Source organism: Pan troglodytes, chromosome 19 (genome assembly GCF_028858775.2).
Source record: "Pan troglodytes isolate AG18354 chromosome 19, NHGRI_mPanTro3-v2.0_pri, whole genome shotgun sequence".
Lineage (NCBI taxonomy): Eukaryota > Metazoa > Chordata > Mammalia > Primates > Hominidae > Pan > Pan troglodytes.
In genome coordinates, this window is record NC_072417.2 from 38,245,185 (window position 1) to 38,257,770 (window position 12,586).

A 12,586-nucleotide genomic window follows, 5' to 3' on the forward strand; every position below is an offset into this window, starting at 1 on the left:
ATGCCTGTAATCCCAGCTACTTGGGAGGCTGAGGCAGGAGAATTGCTTGAGCCCAGGAGGCAGAGGTTGCAGTGAGCTGAGATCATGCCAATGCACTCCAGCCTGGGCAACAAGAGCGAAAGTCCACGAGAAAAAAAAAATCATTTTGGAGGGTGCCTAATGTAAATGAAATTGTGCTTGCTTTCTTTTTTTTCTTTCTTTCTTTTTTTTTTTTTTTTTTTTTGAGATGGAGTCTTGCTCACTTGTTCATTACTGAGATATAGGAAAGTCATTGGCTTTTTTTTTTTTTTTTTGAGATGGGGGTCCCACTCTGTTGCCCAGGCTGGAATGCAGTTGTGTTATCTCAGCTCACTGCAACCTTCGCCTCCCAGGCTCAAGCAATCCTCCTGCTTTAGTCTCCCAAGAAGCTGGGACTATAGGCACGCACTACCACATCCAGCTAATTTTTGTATATTTTGTAGAGACGAGATTTCACCATGTTGCCCAGGTTGGTCTCAAACTCCTGGACTCAAGTGATCTGTGCTCCTCAGTCTCCCAAAGTGCTGGGATTACAGGCATGAGCCACTCCATGGAGCCTACTGCAGCCTTGAACTCCTGGGCTCAAGTGATCCTCCTGCCTCTGCCTCCCGCGTAGCTGTGACTACAGGCTCGTGCCACCGCAACTGGCTGACTTTTGTATACTAACCTTGCATTCTGCAACTATCATCACTTGCTATAATTGCTTATTGGTTCCAGGTGTTTCTTTTGTCATTTCCAGTTTTCTACATAATCATGTCATCTGTGACAAAGATGATTTTATTTCATCCTTCTCTTTACTATGTTTTAATGAGGTTGTCTTTTATTATCGAATTTTAAGATTCTTTAGATATTTTAAATATAAATCCCTTTTAAGATATATGATTTGCATGGCCAGGTGCAGTGGCTCATGCCTGTAATCCCAGCACTTTGGAAGGCTGAGGCAGGCGGATCACCTGAGGCCAGGAATTCGAGACCAGCCTGGCCAACATGAGGAAACCCTAGCTCTACTAAAGATACAAAAATTAGCCAAGTGTGGTAATGCATGATTGTAATTCCAGCTACTCAGGCAGCTGAGGAGAATCGCTTGAACCGGGGAGGTGGAGGTTGCAGTGAGCTGAGATTGCACCACTGCACTCCGGCCTGGGCAATAGGGTAAGACTCTATCTCAAAAAAAAAAAAAAAGATATATGATTTGCAAATATTTTCTCCTATCTTGAGAGGTGTCTTTACTTTCTGGATGCCTTTCATTGAAGAACAAAAGTTTTTAATTTTGATGAAATTCACTTTATTTATTTTATTTTGCTGCTTTGTGCTTTTAGTTTCGTATCTAAGAAGACTTTAACTAACTCAAGTTCCCAAAGACATATTTCTACATTTTCTTCTAAGATTTTTATTGTTTTAGCTCTTACATTTAGGTCTGTGGTCTATTTTGAGTTAATTTTTGTGTGTAGTGTTGGAAAAGGGTCCAATTTTTTTCTTTTATATGTGGATATCTAGTTGTCCTAGCACCATTTGTTGGAAAGATTTTTCTTTTCCCTATTGAATCATCTTGGCACATTTGTTGAAAAGCAATTGACCATAAATGCGAGTTTATTTCTGTACTCATAAGAACTGATCATACTTTTTTTTTTTTTTGAGACAGAGTCTCACTCTGTCACACAGGCTGGAGTGCAGCAGCGCGATCTCGGCTCACTGCAACCTCCGCCTCCCAGGTTCAAGTGATTCGCCTTGCTTCAGCCTCCCAAGTAGCTGGGATTACAGGCACCTGTCACCACACCTGGCTAATTTTTGTATTTTTGGTAGAGACGGGGTTTTGCCATGTTGGCAGGGCTGGTCTCAAACTCCTGACCTCAGGTGATCCACCCTCCTCGGCCTCCCAAAGTGCTGGGATTACAGGTGCGAGCCACTGTGCCTGGCCCATACTTATTTTTAAGAAGCAGCTCAGGAACCTTTCCAACTTCCCTTTCTTCCAATTATGAACCGAGTTAGGTGTTCCTTATGTTCTGCCCCATGGCATCCAGTGCTTACCTGTATTATAGCTCTCCATTATCATGGCATGTTTGCTGCTTATTGTCTACTTAACTATGAAACTGCAAATTCTTCTAAGGATTTGCCTTGTCCACCTTTGAATCCTCCCAATCTATCACAGGTCTAGTGATTAACAAAGTTGTTTTTTTTGAAACACTGTTTCACTCTGTTGCCCAGGTTAGAGTGCAGGGGCAAGATCTTGGCTTACTGCAACTTCTGCCTCCCAGGTTCAAGTGATTCTTGTGCCTCAGCCTCCCCAGTAGCTGGGATACAGGCGCATGACACTACATTCAGCTAATTTTTATATTTTTAGTAGAGACAGGGTCTTACCATGTTGGCCAGGCTGGTCTCAAACTCCTGACCTCAAGCGATCTGCCCGCCTCTACTTCCCAAAGTGTTGGATTTACAGGTGTGAGCCACTGAGCCTGGCCCTCATGTCTATTGAATTTAAAAATAAATTTTAGCTGGGCATGGTGGCTCACGCCTATAATCTCAGCACTTTGGGAGGCCAAGGTGGGCAGATCGCTTGAGTCGGGAGTTCAAGACCAGCCTGGGTAATATGGCAAAATCCCATCTCTACAGAAAAATTAGCCATGGATAGTGGCACACGCCTGTAGTCCCAGATACTCCCAGATTCTTGGGAAGCTGAGGTAGGAGGATTGCTTGGGCCCAGGAGGTCGAGGCTGAAGTGAACCATGATTGTGCCACTGCACTCCAGCCTTGGGGGACAGAGTAAGATCTTATTTCAAAAAAAGAAGAAGAAAAAGAAAGAAGAAGCTTTGTAGCATATCTTTATTTTATAATTTTATAAATACTTTATACAAATATTTATTTGATATCAAATATTCAAGTAAGAATGCAATCTGTTATTATTCATATGAGACAATATAGACCACTTCATGACAATCTTCTAGAATTATAGGAATTGCTAATCAATTAATGTCAATAAACAATAATTTATTGAGCATTTACTATGTAAAGGCTGATGTGCTAGGTGCTGAATAGAATATTGGTTTTAAATTTATATAGCAGTACCTGCCATGAAGAAACTTACAGACTAAGTTAGAAAATAAGAGAATAATCCATCTGTGATAAGAATAGGACAGTCTTTTATTTCCAGCCTTACCTTGACTCCCACATTCATGGCTTCCTCTGCCTTGATTCTTTGATCTTTAAGGAGGAAAATAAAATATCTAGGGGGTAAATGTGAAACACAACCAGCTTCTCAGGAGGGTTCTCTGGAGCAGATATGAACCGTTTGTTTGGTTTTTGAGGAGTCTCTCTCTGTCTCCCAAGCTGGAGTGCAGTGGCACAATCATGGCTCACTGCAACCTCCACCTCCCGGGTTCAAGCAATTCTCGTGCCACAGCCTCCAGAGTAGCTGAGATTACAGGCCTGCACCACCACTCCCAGCTAATTTTTGTATTTCTTTTTTTTCTTTTTGAGACGGAGTCTCACTCTGTCACCCTGGCTGGAGTGCAGTGACACGATCTCAGCTCACTGCAACCTCCGCCTTCCGGGTTCAAGCAATTCTCCTGACTCGGTCTCCCAAATAGCTGGGATTACAGGCACCCGCCACCACAGCTGGTTAATTTTTTTGTATTTTTAGTAGAGACAGAGTTTCACCACGTTGGTCAGGCTGGTTTCGAAGTCCTGACCTGAAGTGATCCACCCGCCTCTGCCTCCCAAAGTGCTAGAATTACAGGCGTGAGCCACTGCGCCAGGTCTAATTTTTGTATTTTTAGTGGAGACGGGTTTTGCTATGTTGGCCAGACTGGTCTCGAACTCCTAGACTCAAGCGATCTGCCTGCCTTGGCCTCCCAAAGTGCTGGGATTATAGGCGTGAGCCACTGTGCCCAGCCATGAACTGTTTTAAGCCACTATTTAATATCACCTTGACCCAGACCTCCAGAGCAAGCTGAAACAAGACTAGAGCTTGTTTTGGTGAAGTTGTTTCACAGCATTTGCTTAATCAGGCACCAAATCTTAAAATTTCCATCTTATCCACAAAATAGGATATTTGCAAATTACATATTGAATAATGAATTAATATTCCGAATCTTTGAAGAACTATACAAGTCAACCATGTGTGGTGGCTCATGCCTGTAATTGTAGCACTTTGGAAGGCAGAGATGGGTGGATCGCTTGAGCCCAGGAGTTGGAGACCAGCCTGGGCAACATGACAAAACCCCGTCTCTACAAAAAGTATAAAAGTTAGCTGGGCATGGTGGCATGCGCTTAATGCCCCAGCTACTCAGGAGGCTGAGGTGGGAGGATCACTTGAGCATGGGAGGTTGAGGCTGCTGTGAGTCTTGATCACGCCACTACAGTCTAGTCTGGGTGACAGAGTGAAACCCTGTCTCAAAAAAAAAAAAAAACCAAAAACCAAACCAAAACAAAAAACTATAATGAGATACCATTTCACACCCATCAGCATGGCTATTACCAAAAAACAGAAAACAAGAAATGTTGGTCAGATTGTAGAGAAATTGGAACCCTCATGCATTAATGGTGGGAATGTAGAATGGTATGAGACTATGGAAAATAGTATGGCAGCTCCTCAAAAACATAAACGTAAAATTACCATATGGTCTAGCAATTACACTTTTAGGACCCAAAAGAATTGAAAGCAGGGTCTTGAAGAGATATCTGTACACCCATGTTCATAGCAACATTATGCACAATAGCCAAAAGGTGGAAACTCAAATGTCCATGGACAGATAAATGAATAAACAAAATATAATGTGTATATATGTATATATATACTGTGTATATGTATATATACACAGTATATATGTATATATACTATATATGTATATATACTGTATATATGTATATATACTATATATGTATATATACTGTATATATGTATATATATACTATATATGTATATATACTGTATATATGTGTATATATACAGTATATATTTATATATATACTGTATATATGTATATATACTGTATATATGTACATATATACAGTATATATATACAGTATATATGTATATATACACTGTGTGTATATACGCGCGTATATACTGTGTGTATATATATACGTATATATACTGTGTGTATATATACGTGTATATATACGGTGTGTATATATATACGTGTATATATACTGTGTGTATATATATACGTGTATATATACTGTGTGTATATATATGTATATATATACTGTGTGTATATATATATATATATACATATATATATATATATATATACAGAATATTATCCAGCCTTAAAATGAAATTCTTTTCCTTCCCTGCTTCAGGCCCCCCAGATGGAAGAAAGGAGTGAAATTCTGATGTATGATACAATGTGGATGAACCTTGAAGACATTATGCTAAGTAAACTAAGCTTTTTGGCCGGGCACAGTGAGTGGCTCAGGCCTGTAATCCCAGCACTTTGGGAGGCTGAAGCGAACAGATGACTTGAGGCCAAGAGTTCAAGATCAGCCTGGCCAATATGGTGAAACCCCATCTCTACAAAAAAAATACAAAAATTAGCCAGGTGTGATGGCATGCCCCTCTAATCCCAGTTACTTGGAAGGTTGAGGCAGGAGAATCGCTTGAACCTGGGAGGCAGAGGTTGCAGTGAGCTGAGATTGTGCCACTGCACTCCAGCATGGGTGACAAGAGCAAGACTCCATCTCAAGAAAAGCAAAACAAAACAAAAACACATGAAACTTTTATGGTCTCAACTGCTTTAAAATGAAATCTAAGTTTCCTTATATGACTCCAAGCAACTGTGTGATCTATGTCCTTGCCTCTGTCTCCAATCTCATGATATATCACTCCCCTCCTCACTCATTATCTTCGGCCACTGTGGTCCCATTGTTTGTGTTGCTGTCCACTTTCCTGCCTGGAATACACTTCACTAGTGTTGAAGGTTTATTTTTGTCTTGTCTTTTAGGTCTCAGCTCATGTCATTCACTCAAAGAGGCACCCCTTTAACACAGTAGTTCTCAAGTAGGGATAATTTTGATCCCCAGAGATTGTTGGCAATCTCTAGAAAGATTTTTGATAGTCACAACCCTAGGGATTGTTTGTTACTGGCATGTAGTGGTTAGAGGCCACTACATGCCTCTAGGGATATTATTAAATATCCTACAGTACACAGGACAGTGCCTTGCAAGAAAGAATTATCTAGCCCAAAATGTCCATAGTGCAGAGGTTGGGAAATCCTACAAACAATACTATAAATAACATCCTACTTAAAATGACTCTATTTCATTGCCCTGTTTATTTATTCACAACGTGAATTTATTTATTTTTTATTTGTTAATTCTCTACTTGTTCCACTACAATATATGTTTTTTTTTTTTTTCGAGATGGAATCCTGCCTCTGCTTCCCAAAGTGCTGGGATTACAGGCATGAGCCACCACGCCCGGCCTCAATATAAGTTTCATAAAGTCAAGATTCTCATTGCTCATTTGTGGCCAGGTGCGGTGGCTCACGCCTGTAATCCCAACACTTTGGGAGGCTGAGGTGGGAGAATCACTTGAGTCCAGGAGTTCAAGATCAGCCTGGGCAACAAAATGAGAACCCCTTGATCTCTACTAAAAAAAAAATCATCATAACATTAGTCTTTTGGGTGGCATGCACCTTTGGTCCCAGCTGAGGCAGGAGGATTGCTTGAGCTCCAGGAGGTCGAGGCTGCAGAGAGCCATGATTGTGCCACTGCACTCCAGCCTGGGTGACAGAGTGAGACCCTGTTTCAAAAAAAAAAAAATATATTTTGGCAAGCTGTGGTGGCTCACACCTGTAATCCCAGCACTTTGGGAGGCCGAGGCCAGCTGATCACCTGAGGCCAGGAGTTCCAGACCAGCCTGACCAACATGGAGAAACCCCGTCTCTACTAAAAATACAAAATTAGCTGGGTGTGGTGGCACATGCCTGTAATCCCAGCTACTTGGGAGGCTGAGGCAGGAGAATCACTTGAACCCAGGAGGCAGAGTTTGCAGTGAGCCGAGGTAGCGCCATTGCATTCCAGCCCGGGCAACAAGAGCGAGACTCTGTATCAAAAAAAAAAAAGAAAAATTGCCGGCTGGGCACAGTGGCTCACGCCTATAATTCCAGCACTTTGGGAGGCTGCGGCGAGTGGATCACCTGAGGTCAGGAGTTCGAGACCAGCCTGACCAACATGGTGAAACCCCATTTCTACCAACAATACAAAAGTTAGCTGGGTGTGGTGGTGCGTGCCTGTGATCCCAGCTACTTGGGAGGCTGAGGCAGGAGAATTGATTGAACCAGGGAGGCAGAGGTTGTAGTGAGCCCAGATCGTACCACTGCACTCCAGCCTGGGTAAGAGACTGACACTCCGTCTAAAAAAAAAAAAAAAATTGGTTTGATCACTGCTGAATGAATGAATGAATGAATCCCATACAGCTGTAACTGCTCAACATATTTTTCCCATTAAAGCTCTAGTTTACAAGCTGTTTACTTCATTTCCCCACAAAGCATCTATTTTTATTCATTACTTTAACCAATATTTTTGGAGCACCAATTATGTGCCAAGCAATGAGCTAGGTGCTGGGTAGATAACAGGGAACAAGAAGTAGCCCTTGGTCCCAAAGAGCTTATAAGTCAAAGGTTAATTGGGGAGAGATACATCTAATTAAAAGGCCACTTATAATTTGGGGTGCTCAAGGTGAAAACATGGTCTCTGCTCTCAAGGTGTTCATTTGTTCTGGGGGTGGCAGGGGGGATGAAAGATGCACATAAGCAACCACAAATGCCAGAAAAGCACACAAATAAGAAAAGCAAGATCTCTACCAGCTATAGAATCAGAGAAGGCTTTGTGGAAGAGGTGCTATTTGGTTTGAGACATATAGGAAGACAGATGAGAGTTTAATGAAATAGAAGGAGGAAATGGAGAGAAGGAGAGAGGGCGTTCCAGGCAGAAAGAATGGCAAGAGCCAAGGCACAGAAATGTGTGTGCCAGGAACAAGTAGACGTGTTTGGCTAAGGCACAGGAGACCAGTGAGAGCTTAGGCTAGAAAGAGAGACTGGGCCCAAACTGGGTCAGTTGAATAAGAATACAAATGACCCAAATCTTGCCCATATTTCCTATAATTTAGAGCAGTATTTCCCTCATGCACACAGGGAAAGGGAGGCTTAGAGAAATTTGGTGACTCAGCTAGTCATTAGTACACCAGTGTGCCTTTGATTGTCAGGATTTTGAAAAGGTTCCTGGCTTACCATACTTCCCAGGAGCTCAATATGACAACACCCGTAAAGGGACAGAGTTCACGATATATAGTAAAGACACTTCCTGTTCCACTGTATGAACAAACAGTATACTGCTAGATTTTATTTGGTGGGGGGAATGGGAGTACTTTTCCTTTTGTCCCAAGGTATGGTAGGAATGGGTGTATACTGATGAAGGAAGGATGAGGAAGCAGGAGGGGGACCAAAGAACGGAAAGAATAGGTCAGTGTGTTTGATAAACAAGCTATGCTGAAGTATTTATTTGCAAAATTTCAGTTGCCATAGCAATTGGATACTGCTCTTTCCACTGGTCCTCCTTTTATCCTTTGCATGGCCTTTAAAGTGGTTTCCCAGGCAGACGTAGTCCTTGCCATTTATCTTAAAGATTTTGGAACATTCCTTTCCATCTGCTTTTCCTTTTCTCTTTGTGACGTCTGGTCCAGCCATTCATCTGGGAAGAGCTGGATGGCACCGGCCATTTCAGGAGCAGGACCTTAGGATCAAAAGGACACTACCAAGACTGGTCTGAATCTAAATGCCTGGTTGCTGACTTCTAGAGCATCGCAGGATGTAAATAAGTGATAAGTGTAGGGATTAAGCAAGGTGTAGAATGGCTTTTTTTTTCTTTTTTTTTAGATGGAGTTTCGCTCTTGTTGCCTAGGCTGGAGTGCAATGGCTTGATCTCGGCTCACTGCAACTTCCGCCTCCCAGGTTCAAGCAATTCTCCTGCCTCAGCCTCCCAAGTAGCTGGGATTACAGGCATGCACCACCACGCCTGGCTAATTTTGTATTTTTAGTAGACACGGGGTTTCCCCACGTTGAGGCTGGTCTGGAACTCCTGACCTCAGGTGACCCGCCCACCTCGGCCTCCCAAACTGCTGGGATTACAGGCGTGAGCCACCGTGCCCAGCCTGGAATGGCTTTTTAAAACCCCACGCAGGTTATAAACAGTATAGTTAAGGTCGGGTGTGGCGGATCATGCCTGTAATCCCAGCACTTTGGGAGGCCGAGGAGGGCGGATCACAAGGTCAATAGATTGAGACCATCCTGGCTAACATGATAAAACCCCGTCTCTACTAAAAATACAAGAACTTAGCCGGGCTTGGTGGCACGTGCTTGTAGTCCCAGCTACTCGGGAGGCTGAGGTAGGAGAATTGCTTGAGCCCAGGAGGTGGAGGTTGCAGTGAGCCGAGATCACGCCACTGCACTCCAGCCTGGTGACAGAGTGAGACCCCATCTCAAAAAAAAAAAAAAAAAAAGCCAGTTTTGTTGGCAGGCACCTGTAATCCCAGCTACTCGGGAGACTGAGGCAGGAGAATTGCCTGAACTCGGGAGGCAGAGGTTGCAGTAGCTGAGATTGCGCCACTGCACTCCAGTCTGGGAAACAGAGCGAGACTCATGTCAAAAAAATCCAAAAAACAAAAAACGGTATAGTCAAAATTCTCTGAATTCAGGGTGAGAATTTCCCCTTGTCAGGAGAGGACAACAATGATTATGAGTATCATACATCTTATCCCAATGAGTCCTCACAACAACTCTGTGTGCCTATCATAGCTAATATTTACTGAGCACTTACCTTGTGCCAGATACTTTTCAGACTGTGTGTCATCTCATCTAAGTCTTCACAAGCACTTTTGCTGTAGATTTTTATTATTCTTATTTCAAAATGGAAGAAAAGAACATAAAGTTAATAATTATTGAACATGTGATATGTGCCATGGAACTGTGCTAAGCACTTGATATACATTTTCCCATGATAAACCTTTGAAGTAGGTCTGCATTTTTTTTTTTTTTTTTTTTTTTTTTTGAGATGGAGTCTTGTTCTGTCACCCAGCGATGTGATCTCGGCTCCACTGCAACCTCCACCTCCTGGCAGTGATTCTCCTGCCTCAGCCTCCTGCGTAGCTGGGATTACAAGTGCACACCACCCAATCTGGCTAATTTTTGTATTTTTAGTGGAGATGGGGTTTCGCCATGTTGGCCAGGCCGGTCTCGAACTCCTGACCTCAAGTGGTCCACCTGCCTTGGCCTCCCAAAGTGCTGGGATTACAGGTGTGAGCCACCATGCCCTGCCTGGTCTGTATTTTTTTTATTTTTTATTTTTTTTAGAGACAAGGTCTTGCTCCATCACCTAGGTTAGAGTGCAGTGGTGTGATCATATCTCAATGCAGCCTCAGACTCCTGGCTCAAGCAATCCTCCTGCCTCAGCCTCTGGAGTAGCTGGGACTAGAGGCGTGTGCCACCACACCTGGCTAATGTTTTAAAATTTTGTCCTAGAGACATGGTCTCACTATGTTGTGCAGGCTGGTCTCAAACTTCTTAGCTCAGGCAATCCTTCTGCCTTGGCCTCCCAAAGTGCTGGGATTACAAGTGTGAACCATTGCACCTGGCCTGGTCTGTATTTTACTGTGCCCGGCCTAGGTCTGTATTTTATCGAGAGCAAATAGTTTGCTCAAGTCTACATAAGTAAGAAGAAGAAGAAGCAGGATTGAAAGCTAGTCTCTCTAATTACAAAGCTCATGAGCTTAGGCAGTCCAAAAATAGAAATGTAAGTTCAGAGAGTTTAAGGGACTTGCTCACGATTACACAGCCCACAGTTGAAGAATGATATCTGAATCCAGGTTTATCTGATTCCAGAATTGAAATGCTAACATTTTCTAGTAAGAAAAATAATGAAAAATAATTTTTCCTCTGATTTGGAGCTAATTCTGAAACTAGAGCAATCTAACTGGGCTTTATTTCATTGTACTCTTTAGATATAGCTCCCCTGAAGTTAGTGTGTAAATCACTAGCCAGGCTTTTTGATATCTGCCTACTACACTGTAAACTTGCAGAACAAATAGTTCTTATTATAAAGCTGTGTATCACCTAGTTAGGGGAAGGAGGCATTTAAAAAGGAGAGGAGGAAGGGATGAGGCAGGCAGACAGATAGGAAGAGAAGAAGAAAGTGAGGGAATAAAAATAGTAGTACAAGGGAAGAAATAAGATACAATATTCACTTTTTTTTTTTAGTAGGCAGGGTCTTGCTATGTTGCCCAGATTGGACGTGAACTCCTGGGCTCAAGCAATCCTCTTGCCTTGGCCTTGGGACTTGAGTTGGGACTATAAGTGCATGCCACTGCTGGCTGGAGTATTTAATTTTTTTTTTTTTTTTTTTTTTTTTTTGAGATGGAGTCTTGCTCTGTCACCCAGGCTGGAGTGCAGTGACCCGATCTCGGCTCACTGCAACCTCTGCCTCCGAGGTTCAAGCAATTCTCATGCCTCAGCCTCCTGAGTAGCTGGGACTACAGGCGTGCGCCACCACGGCTTTGCTAATTTTTTATTTTTAGTAGAGACGGGGTTTTCCATGTTGGCCAGGCTGGTCTTGAACTCCTGATGTCAAGTGATCAACTCACCTCAGCCTCCCAAAGTGCTGGGATTACATGCCTGAGCCACTGCACCTGGCTAGGAGTATATACTTTTATCCTTGACTTCTAGGGCTAGAGGAGATGAACTTTTACTACCTACATTTTGTGAGTAAACCCAGAGTAGATTTTGCTACTAGCTGGTGACTGTTCTAACTCAGTGCTTTTTATTTATTTTTATTTTTATTTATTTTTGAAACAGGGTCTTGCTCTATCACCCAGGCTGGAGTGCAGTGGCATGGTCATGGCTCACTGCAGCCTTGACCTCCTGGGCTCAATTTTTTTTTTTTTTTAATTTTTTTGTAGAGATGAGGTCTCCCTATATTGTCCAGGCTGGTCTCGAACTCCTGGGCTCAAGAGATCCTCCCACCTTGGCCTCTCAAAGTGCTGGCATTACACAGATGTGAGCCACCGCTCCCAGCCCTCAATCTTTTTCAAATTTTAATACGAAGATGAATCTCCTGGGAGGATCTTGTTAAATGCAGATTCTGATTCAGTAGGTCTAGGGTGTGGGACGAGATTCCTTCCCTCCCTCCCTCCCTCCCTCCCTCCCTTCCTTCCTTGCCTCCCTCCCTCCCTCTCTCTCTCTCTCTCTCTTTCTTTCTTTCTTTTGACAGAGTCTTGCTCTATCGCCGAGGCTGGAGTGCAGTGGCACTACCTTGGCTCACTGCAAGCTCTGCCTCCCGGGTTCAAGCAATTCTCCTGCCTCAGCCTCCCAAGTAGCTGGGATTACATGCGCATGCCACTACGCCCAGCTAATTTTTGTATTTTTAGTAGAGACGAGGTTTTACCATGTTGGCTAGGCTGGTCTGGAACTCCTGACCTCATGTGATCTGCTCGCCTCGGTTTCCCAAAGTGCTGGGATTACAGGTGTGAGCCACCGCGCCCGGTCATGTATTGCTGATAGGATCCCAGATGATACTG

The 12,586-nt window shown here is 43.2% G+C and overlaps 1 protein-coding gene across 1 annotated transcript in view; it reads left to right on the plus strand.

Moving 5' to 3' along the window:
- The window catches only part of NUFIP2 (nuclear FMR1 interacting protein 2), a 133,800-nt gene that overhangs the window by 50,053 nt on the left and 71,161 nt on the right, over window positions 1–12,586 (plus strand). The window lies entirely within an intron of this gene.